Below are 12,573 nucleotides of genomic sequence, written 5' to 3' on the forward strand. Positions count from 1 at the left end.
CTTTTCTTTTATGAGATGAGTTTGTTTGGAAGTAAAAATTAAATTATGCAATTGATATTTATTTGTATAAATATTAAAATTGCAAGATAAACAGTTAAAAATAATATTAAGCATTAAATCCAATATTAAAAATATATGTATTGTTTGAATAATTGGAGAAAAAAAAAGAATAAAAATATACATTCGATACTCTAAAAATCTTTACAAATCCTGGTAATTTAATTATGATATTAGTTAATGCAGAAATATATATCGTTTCTACTATGATGGAAAACAAAATGAGAAGTTCAGTGTTTGAAATTCTATTTATTATGCGAATTTATTCAAAGAAAACTTTAATAATTTTAAACAGGATGAAAAATAATCATAAAATATCCAAGTGTAAAACTATCTCTTTATGTCAGGAATTGTATTCTTATGAACAATGCATGAAACCATTGAAATTGAAATCATTGCATCTATGTCGTTTCTAGTAATTCCGTCATGACACAGAACTAATGTTGTGCATAACAAATTCATGATTTGTTTTATAATTCACACCTCTTTTTATTAATCACTTATCAATATTTCGATTCATTCAGTTAGTTTATTTGATTTTATTGTAACTTATATAGATGTTATGACTATACTAAAAGCAACTGATATTTCATGAGTTTTATCTCATTGAGAGTATGCAGCAGGGCTACAAAAAATAAATAAAATTGTTCCTTGGATAATAAAATTGTTCTTGAAGTTTAAATTATAAGAAGTTTTTATCTTTCTATTTTCCCTCACAGTCATGTACACTAATTATGAACGAAATCAAATTCTTCCAGTGAATTCTTTGAATTCGCCTCATTAAATTCCCTGTTTATTTTTGATAAAATTACTCGCGATGAATTATTTTTTAAAAACATTATTTCCTAAAATTTCTATCCCTTTCCTTTTAAATATGCTTCCTGTAATATTAGCACATGTTTAATGATTGTCTATTTTTATAAGAAAAGGAACTGGAGTTTCTATTGTGGAAAAAGTGAGATCTCGCTTAGATCAATATCTATAAAATATGGCCTCCACCTTAGTCCTACTAGTAGCATATCCCAATATTTTCTGTTGCAGGTTAGTGTGTTTATCTCTGCTATCAAAACACAGAATTGTATTACACCATTGATAGGCAAACTACTGACCTCTTGGAGATTCTATTCGACCCACTGAAGATTTTAAATTAATGTTTAGAAATTTTATATTTATATGAAATTCTATGCTTATAGCTTTTATAAATTCAATCATATATTGATTGATGTCATTAGTATTAAAGAAAATGTTAAGTAATATAATATACTGGCCCACCAAATTCTCTGGCTCACTCCTAAAAAAGCTTACCTATATGCAGTATTATATTAGTACTCCCAAATAACTGTTTATATTTGAAGCATTTTGATTCATTTGCAAACTTTGTATCTAACTAGTAATTTTAAAAAATTGGTAATCAGATTGTAGCAGAGTAATTAGTAATTTATACTACATTCTAAAATACGATTTTTGGTAGAGTAGTGCAAATTTTTCTTATTATATGCACCATTTCAAAACAAGTTTATTAAAAATGTTCAATATCTTTTCAGTCGCCTAATTTCATCCTCATCTTTGTATTTCGGTAACCTATTTAAATTATTATCGATTTCTAAAGAGAAAGGAAATTTCTCTCGTATCATTAAACTGAATAATTTTATCCTAAAATAATTTTATCTAAATTAAGGTGTGCGTACACACTAGAAGATTTTTTTAAAAATTTTAACTTCAAAAATCCAGTTTTTTTACAGTAGGTCATTAATACATGTTTAAACTCTTTTCAATGAGGAAAAGCCATATTACACTAATTATTCATTCATTAATTAATTAATATTAAATGAGCTAATTATCCTATTTTTTGAAACATGATATCTTAAATTCTAATTTGTACAGACACACAATTCTAGTTGGAAATTATGCCTAATCAATTGTCTGCCTCAATCAAATTATAAAAATATATAGTCTTTTTTAACAATTTTTTCATCAACGATGAATAGAAAAGGCGAGATTTTTTCTGTAATTTTAACATTTAAATGGCTATTAAAAATTTATTTCAATAAATATAACTTTCATTGAGGCACAAGACATCCGCTATTTCATACAGGTTATTTTGATATATAAATAATTGTAATTGGTTAATTTCTTGTTGAGTTATGATTGTTTAAATGAAGCAACGTAGTGGAAAAATATCATTCTTCATAAAATGAGTTTTTAAAAAACAGTAACTAGTTTCTAATGAAAGCACTTCAAGAAAAATAATTATAACTCGGGAAATATTTCGAATATTGACAACAACTTGGTATCGTTTGAAAGCCAAAGGATCAGAAAATATTATTAAGCAATAAAAAAATATTCGATATTTTGAACGATTTTCGATGTTTCAAGTGTGTACATACACCTTAAGCAGTAATATAATCTATTTTAAGTACGAAGAGGAAATTCAAGATTCAAGTAATCGAGGATTCAAGATTTTAGGAAATTGAAAGCCATCTTTACAAGCATTGTTCGTACTACAATAGCTTGATAATTACTGCAACGAATATTAGTCTTATAAATTAATCGAATTTTTGATTCTAACATTTTTATATGATCAAATACATTTAAAATTTCATTAAATAAATATTTAAATTTATTAAATATTGAGGATAAATATAATTTATCCATTTAATAAATAAAATTTCGGGATTAGTCTAATTTACTAATTTTCATAATTGGTAATCATTATACATTACAAAAAGTCGACGTTTGCTGATAAATATTTTAATAATAAGAAACAGAAAGCCTAGAACAAAACAGAAAGATAAACGCAGAAAGTAATATTCGTTTTGGCATATCACCAGAATTTTTTCACCCCTCATATGGGGTTCAAATCCAATCTCTCCTGCATTCCTACTGGTCTTTCAACTTGTTTATCTTTTCCTATATTTACCACAATTACCGAGAGTAATTCTAACATCCGTAACTGAAACATAAATTATTATTTATGCAGATTACACTGAAAAGATATTCGACATCTTTTATGCAGTATATGATTCTTGTAATTCCATCAAATTCTAATTTTACCACTAGAATATTTCCTCGATTTTCACTTCACATTTGTATTCTCATTCATTCCTGTAGGTCTTTCTTTACCTTCTCTCATTTTAACCTAAAGGACAAATAGGAATTTTAAAATCAATAACTGAAGCATAAATTAATAGATGCTTTGATTACTCTGTAAAAAGCGTCAGTTGTCCTTTTTCACCACTGAATATGTTTCGATAAATAACCAGTGGCGGAAGCATAAATTTATTTCTGTATTGATTACCATGCAAAGTGCACTAATTTCACTTATCTAGAATTGAGTATGGTTCTTGTAATTCCATTAAATTTTCGATTTTACTCATTTTTTATTTCACTTATGTATTTAATAAATTCAATCAATTAGACATACGCTAAATTGAATAATATCCATTTCGAATGAATTCATGATTTGAATATTTGCAAAACAATAAATATATAACATCAAGAATAAAAGCACTGAGTAAGGGAAAACAACCAACACAAAAAGTAATTTTCCTTTTGGCATGGCACCAGAATTTTTCCCACCACTTATCTGGGGTTCAAACCCATTCTCTCCTTCATTCCTATTGTCATTTCACTTTGTTTATTTCCTCCCATCTTAACCCAAATTACCGGTAGTAATCCCAAAACCAGTAACTGAAGCATAAACTAATATCTATGTTGATTACACCGCAAAGAGCAAAAGTCGCGATCGTAAAAGAAACGGGGCGGATGCTCTTCAAACAACATTTATACGAAAAGAAACAAGGAAACTCTTCGAAATAAGAAACTCCAATCCTCATTCCCAATGGTGTGGCTCTTTTTTTTCTATAAATACCATCCAACTACAGAAAGATCCCGATGCCGGAATCTATGTCTGAGCAAAGGAATTTCTTTTCTCGAGATTTGTGAGGGGAGGGGAGAGCGACAGCTGTGTTGAGATTCTAAGGAAAGAATCCAATCTCCTTGTCCTCATTCCTCATGCAGTAGAATAGGATTGGCAATCCGTAAGGTCTGCTTAGAATCCAGCGCGCGGCTGGAAGGCTTTAATACTACGACTAGAAGTTTTCGGAAAGTGAATTAACATGTTGAACCAGCTGTATCCAGACACGGAAGGAGTACAAAAAGGTCGGACGGAGATAGAGAAAGATGAGCTTCTCCACGGCTCACTCAACCAAAGATTTCCATTACTTTTGAAGGAAACTTTCAGAATTCCAACTATTTATAACAAGAGATTCCTATTTTTAATCAATTTGGAAGTGGGCTGAATCTAAAAAATAAAAATAGATGGCATTTCCTGATGATCATATTCTAAAAGATCAAGATAAAATTATCAATAAGAAAAAAAAATTGAGATAAACTGTGTATAAAGGAAATGAGAGATATTGATAGTTATAACATATTAACTTGAGATGGATGAGATTTACCTGAACAAAATGTCTTTAAAAAAAAAAAAAGATTGGTTTTTAGCTTCTTGCATTCGCTAGTCACCGACATTCATATTATTTTCATTACATATCCTAGGTAAATTCCTATAGGAAAACTACCTATTGCAATTCTCAAGACATGACTTCGGGAAAATTTCTTCAGTTGTTTACCGATCATGATCATATACGTATAATATACATACAACCCTTTCCCCGTGTTATCTTTTGAACAGGATAACTAGAGTAATTTTGTTTGGATTTTAACTGGTTTGGAATATATTGTTAGGACATTTACGAACTCATCCGAGATTTTTACATTTCTAACCAGCTTACAGGTAAAAATGGTGGAGTGTTTAAATTTTTATTTTGCTATAACTTTTTTAATATTGAAGAGAAAAAAAATAAATCCAATTAGCGCCTCATTAAGACAAATAACTTTTGTATTTAGAGTTTTTCCATAACTGCAATACCTTAGAAGTTATGGGCTGAAAACTGATTTCCAAGCCTTAATTTTGACCATTTCTAACATCAACAATTTGTATTGTTAGATAGGTGTGAAGGAATCTACCTTTGCCTTTTTTAGATCTTAGGCTAAAATCTGCAATTAAATTTTCAGATCTTTTCAAAGATAATTTCTAATCAAATATTAAGATGTTTATGTGGTAGAAAATTCACCACACTTCATTTACGATTGTAAATTTTTGAACATTTTTATAAATTATTCAAAGGGGCATTTCTCGCTGTTAAAATAGTAAGCATATCATCTGTACCCTAACATATATAATTTTCGGAGGATCATATTTTTTTCGCATTTTAATCTTTCACAAAATAACTTATCATTTTCTTTAATATTGATATTCAATAAACAGTAGAAAACAATCTCGAAAGTTCCTTATCATTCTCGCTATCTGACCAACACTAAAAATTCTCCCATCCACCATTAATAGATATTCAGCAACTTCTCCATAGATATTACCTCCGAAAATTAATCCACTCTAAGTTATAACAGTTTCACCTGTTTATTCAAATATACCTCAGAATAAATCGCAGATTTGAGTTATATCTAGCCCATTTTTCTATAAAAAAAGCAAATTTTTTCTCTGTTTTTCTTGTTAATATACCACCCAAACGTAAGGTATGGAAACCGATTTATTTGCAGACCTAACCCTGGGAATGTTACGTCACTCGGAGCTAGCTTAAAATTTCTATTCACGCTTCCAAATTCAAATCTCAGTAATGAATCGACAGGCCTGATTTGTTGACTAAAAGAAGTATATCTCTTTTGTAGTGTAAAACAGAAAATCAAAAATCCAGGGCCAAACGAAGCTAGTGTCAATAATAGACGGAGACTGAACAAATATTATCCCATGCCACTTTTCAAGTCTTGGATTGCAAAGTTGGAAAGAGAAAGAGGCTCAATAACCGATTATTTCTCAAAGTTTTAATTCGATAAGTCCCCAAACCCTTTGTGTACACAATAGTTACAGCGGCGATACCGTGAAACGCTCCTAAGGCAAACATGGAACTCAGGTTGCATTTTAATTAAACCACGGACGGTTCGTTCAATGTCGTGGCAAATTGATCTCATTCAAAATGCACGATTCCGAGATTGGAAGTTTTAATTGACAGTTACCCAGGAGTTCCGTGGTAAAATTTTGTTCATATTTTAATCATGCAGCGTGCAATATGGAGAGAAGCTTTGCAGTTCATTTTGTGGGAAACCCAGGCCTGGAATTGGCACAGCAGCAGTTCGATGATGAGAACTTCTTGCTGGAAGAGTGGTGTGCTTCGGATAGAAACAGCAACTGTTATTGATTCTGGAAATGAGAATAGATGATAATATTATGCATTTATTATTAAGATAGTTTCAAAATCCGAAAAAATATTCTTTCAAATTACGTTTGTTTTTCTCTACTGTTATTTTCTTATTTCACCATTTTCCACATTTAGGATTTGTACTACAGCATAAATGTTTAAAACCTTTTACCCTTACGATTCTTCTTTCATTTTCGAAATGAAAGATGTTCCAAACAGAATCGGAAGTTGTAACAACTATTGATTCTAGAAATGAGAATAGAAGATATTAGAAGTCATTCATTATTAAGACGGTTTCGTTATTATTTTTAAATTTAGTATTAATACCAGAGCAGGATTTCTAAAACATTAATGATACATTTACTGCAACATCTGCTAACATTAATGATACTGCAACATCTGCTTGTTTCATAAATGATAATAAGAAAGAATATAATATATTTAATATTAAAATTTATTTCTTGTTTCATTTTATGATTTTTCGTTAATGATTATTTTCTTACTTTCCGATTACTTTTTTTCTCGCATTTATCTGTGGGCAGGGCTTTTTAAAAAATTCTCGCTTATGGAAGTTTGTCAAGTAAAATTCGTTTTCAGTACCACATTTCGTTCAAAACTATTGCATAAATTCTAAAATAAAAAAATGAGAAACAAAATGGAAAATTTTAAAAAAAAATCAGTATTATAGCCTTAAAGAAAACATTTTTAGAAAATGTTTCAAGTTTTTTTTTTTTTTTTTTTCAATTATACCTACTATTTTCCATTATTGTACTCAGCAGAAAGTATTAAATATTCCAAAATAAGGTACCAACGCGAGATTTTTCATGCTTCCACTACTATATTACACCACCCAAATTACTATCATGCGTACAAATATTTACTGTGTGAAAAATCAAACTTATACCTCAAACAAATATAAATTCAGAGTAATTTTAATAAACTAAAAATTTATACTTGTACTTTTCTACAATAAATGTACTCCACAAAATATAACGAGTAGTATTAAAACTACAACTTGATTTTAAATACTAACCAGAGCGTCAAAAGTAGAGTATTTATATTTCGTTAGTTACTAAATGGAGGGGAAAAAACACGAAAACTTAGTAATTTTAAATGTAAAAGAGGCCATTAAAATTTTTTTTAAATATTAACTTTAAATTGCTTTTCCCTTTCCTTCAGAATTGTGAAATAAAATTAAAAAAAATACTGAAATGATGAAAAACACTTTAACTGCCTATTTATTTAAACAAAAAATAGATAACCTTCTGTTTTTGTTTTCTTTTTAAGAAAAAAAACTGGAATCTGTTCAGATGTTGATCATGTAAAGTGATTTAACAAAATCCGTTGAAAAAATCTACTTCGAATTTACGAATCATAGAATCGCATAAAAAAAAAATTCTATTCATGGAATAGGAAGTGATAGGATTTGATAAAAATAAAACCGGACTCAAATGAAACATTTAATAAATTCTTTAAGCACCGAGAAGAAATTTATCCTACATGCATAAAAGCTTTTTCATGTAAATTAATTATTTGACAATAACTGCGACGTATTTATTTCCTTAAAAAAGGTGTAAAATGGAAGAGATTATTGACATTGTCGGCCAGGAAGAATATTTGATTATCAAATCTGCTTTGATATTCTAACACTTTACTGGTTTGTCACACATATATAGAGTTATCGCATGTTAAAACCAATTAGCAAAAGTTAATATTACGTTTTATATATTAATATCAAATGCTCGGCTTTTATTAAATGAAATTTGGTCAAATCATTTCAATGAAACGACATTCGTTTTCGAAACAGAAAATATCATCAAGTTAGATATCATGGGAAAACAAAACATTTTATAGATAAGGTAAAAAAAAAATAAGCAAATGAAAAATTACTACAATTCTTATGAAGCTTCATTGCAATTTGAAAGAATATGTGGAAAAAAAAATAAATTTTCAAAATTTTCAGAAAGCTATAAATTCCGCATAGTAACTATTCCGTAGATTTTTAAACTATTTTTTGATATAAAATACGCAGCAAATTCAGCAATTTAAAACATTTTTAACGAAAGTTAAAAATGTCTCAATCATAACTGAAAAAAAAAGTCAGAGATTAGAGAAATAAAAATCAAACATTCTATTGGATGCAGAGGACAAAAAAAAAAGTAGAAGAAAAAAACATTCATCAAAAAAGGGAAATCTTAATATTGAATTTAGAACAAACGCTAATTCTTGCTTGAAGGCAAATCGACATTTTTCCCATAAATGTTCTGCAGAATGAAACTCCAGTCAATAAGAAAATAGTTCAAGTGAGAAATAGAAAAGTTTGTCATTTTTTGCGCATTAAATTAAGTACATGAATGTCATTCTTAGCGTTAATACGAGTTGAAAGATAATTTTTTTGTAATAAGCTTCTACATCCCCCCCCCCCTCTTTTTCCTGACGAAGCTTAAGTCGGAAAAGCGGCAACAATAATAATAAAAGATCTAATCAGCAAAGTTGCAAGAAGTACCATTTTGAACAGTAACGATCGGTAGGCAGATGTCTTTTTCTGCTGATGAGGGAGAGATAGGACACTAAAAATTTTCAAATAAAAAAAAAACTTGAACTTTTGTGGAAACATTTAAGAATGTGGTCGAAAAATCTTCTAGAATTTCTCTAATTCTTTTTCAGATATTAGATCTTTGTTAAAATTTTAGTGATGGAAATTATAAGACTAAATTTTAAATTTAGAGTTGACTGTGTCCTTGACACATTCGCATATTTTGCCTGCATGGATGTATAAGATACTGTAGATACATTTTTCTCCAAACATATTTGATATTAAAATTAATAATGTAATACAGTAAAACTTGGTTATTTGAAAAAATTTCAATCCAATTAGGCAATAATTCAATTTTTTTTCTCTGGTTCATTAACTTTCTGAATTGGAAATATTAGGATATTTCCGATAATTAGATTATTAAAGTTCAATTTAGTAAATTCGAGGACAAAACTAAAAAAAAAAATTATTTTTTGTCTTATTTATTTCGTTAATTAAATATTTCACATCTTATGTTTACAAGCGATTATAAGTAAATAATTTTTAAGCCTTTTATTCATTCTAAGACTTTTTTCGTGTCAAATGTATTCAATTAAAAACGCAATACAAAATTTCTTACTTCGTTATAGAGCTTTAAAAACATTATATGTGAATTTTACTATTAATTTCGAAAATTTATTATACAATTATTATATTAAAAATTCTACATAGTGCTGGGGTTTTTTTTAGCAAAATTACTTATGTATGACATTATTGTTTTTAAATTAACAAAATTATAAATGATCTCAAATCATTATTTTATTTCTCAAAATTACCTAATGCTTATTAAATATGCATTATTTATTTTAATTAATAATGCATATTTAATTTTAATTAATGCTTATTAAATATGCATTATTTATTAAGCACCAAAAAGGAATTTTACTTTCATTTTTAATCTAAAACCTTTCTCTTTGTTATCATTTTTAGACCCAATTCTTCTTAATTCGAATTTTTAAATAAATCAAAATTTATTTTGGTTCAGTATCTTCTACAAAGCCAATGCCTACTGAATTGATTATAATTTACATTATAATCAATTTTCTAACTTCATCATCTACCTAACATAAATCTGTTTTTATCTTGCTAAAAAGATATTACCATAAATAAAATTTATTATAGCTGTACATATCAATATGGAATATACTAATTATTATACTTTAGATAAACTCGGCAGTAGTAAACTTTTAGATATCAGTTGTAGAAAATATATTATAGGGAATAATGTAAATTCTGATTTCTATTATGGATTTCTTCAGAATTTGAAACTTCCAATATTACAGTGGTCAGATGATTAGAAAATAACTACAAATCAGTTAGTTTTCAGCGGATAGTGCATACGCATTACCTCTTTCTAAGGCTCATAGAAATTGTTATGAACGAGCAGAATTCTTCTCTCATAAGCATTTTAATTATTTTAAGACTTTATTTAAGACTTTATGCAATCACCGTGAAAACCAGGAATAAAAAAAGAACGAAACTGAGGAGGAAATCGATTTATTAGAAAAAATTCCAACACTGATATCATATCGAAAATATCTTTAAAAAAGCAATCGCTACACAAAATACGAAACACGCAGGAATAAAGGGCTGGATTTCTGCGTTTAGTTGCGAAATGATCATCATCTTGCTATAATAAAGATGTTTATAAAATAAAATTCAAAAACGTAGATTTAGTGTAAAAATGGGCTATTATTATGTAATTAGTTCAGAAACTAATAAAATTATTTGTTAGTGCTTCATGCTGAAGTTAATTTTAATCAGTTATTATAAATGCAAAAATTAAAAAGTTTTATATATAATTCAGTTGATAATTAAATTTTTTAAATTATTTTTTTCTTAAAAATTTACTGGAATTCTAACAAATTTTACTGCATTTAAGAATTATGTATTTCGAATAAATACCCGATAGAAATTAGAACAAAATTCACGTCTTATTAAACCTAATATTGATAGATTATTCTCTATTTATAGATAACCATTTTTTATAAAATCGTAGCGAAAAAAAAATAACGAGTCAATTAATTTATTTAACAATTTATAACCTCTTTTAGCAATGTAAGTTAAAATATATAACTTTTATATTGCCAAGTCAACGAGACTTTATTAATTATCAGCATCTTGTGTTTAAATGCTGCTTTGATCAAAAATAATTAAACGTAGTCATTTAAGAAAGACTGAATAAGTAATAATAGTAAACGCGATTTTGATGTATAGTTCCAATGTAAATAAATTATGATGCATTTCACGCGAAGCTTAATGTTTCGAAATAAAATAGAAGAAAATAAAAAAATAATATGCAAAGTAATTTCATTGAATTTAAAATACCTTTGCATTTTCGAATCCCGGTTATGAATTTAAACGTAAGCGAGAAAACGATCAAGCAAATTTTATTCTGGAACGCGAAATCGATTTTTAGCTTCAATCGGAAATATTTATTTCTTCATACTTGAGGAGCTCTTCAATCGATATAATATCGATGTGGAGAGAGCTTTCTTCCCCATTTCCATCATTTGTCGTACGTCTCACTTTTCCAACTAGTAATCAAACCAATTTTATTAACGTTAAAATGAAAAAGGAAATGAAATTTTGTCGGAGAAGAAAACCCAACCAGGAAATTTTCCATGCATATAAATCGATAATTCTTTCGACAATGCGGCGCTTCTTGTACGAAATGAAACAAAAACATAACTAGACGTGTAAAAATTCTACTTTATTCTAAAAAAAAAGCAATAAAAATCCGAAAAATGTAATACATAAATTTATTTTTCCTTGAGCAGCAAAAAGGAGGCTTATTGTCTTTACTGTTTTGGGTTTTAGAAGAGGCGAATTAAGCGATAGACATTCGGCTATACTCATACATTTATGCATCAGATCAGAAAACGAGAATTATCCATTAAAATAAATATTTTTGGTGAAGCATGAAAGTCCTGTTGAAATTGTAACATCATCGTTTCGTAATGAATCTGGAATATTTAATGGAGTCCCATTAATGACTGAAAGGAATGATATTTTTACTGATGCACTTTTGAAAGGCAGTGAATTAAGCAACTATCATTTAATTATTCATCAGATAACCAAAATATGTTGAATCGATTTTATTTAATATTTAAAAGGTGCATAACGAATATCTTAAAAAATTTTCTCGTAGTAGCAATTTTTAGTAATGAATTGGAATTACTGAATTGTATCTTATCAATTAAAACATAAAAATACTATCATTACTGCCGTATATTCGAAAACCAGTGAAGTAAGCATATATGGCTTGACAATCATTATTAAATTATTAGATAAACTAATTGCTATAAATCTGTTTTAAAAAATTAATGATGCAGCAGGAATTTTTTAAAGTGTAGCGATGTCATTCAATAATTTGAATTTACTAAATATAATCTCCTCAGTGGTAAAATGGAAGGCTAAGTTATTGTAAAAATTCCCATTAAAAAAATCCTTCGGATTAAATGACAGCAATTTAGTCACAATCATAAATTTATATATATGGTCGTTTAACTATAATTATTCCATTTAAGAGAATTGGAAAGACTGAATATAGGTTCTGCAAACGAAAACAAAAGTTGGAATTCTCAGGATTAAACGATATTCATCTAATCGTTACATTTACTTATCAGATTAACAAACGATCATTTATATGTTACATTTATTTTT

This window comes from Argiope bruennichi, chromosome X1 (genome assembly GCF_947563725.1).
Source record: "Argiope bruennichi chromosome X1, qqArgBrue1.1, whole genome shotgun sequence".
In the NCBI taxonomy this organism is placed as follows: Eukaryota; Metazoa; Arthropoda; class Arachnida; order Araneae; family Araneidae; genus Argiope; species Argiope bruennichi.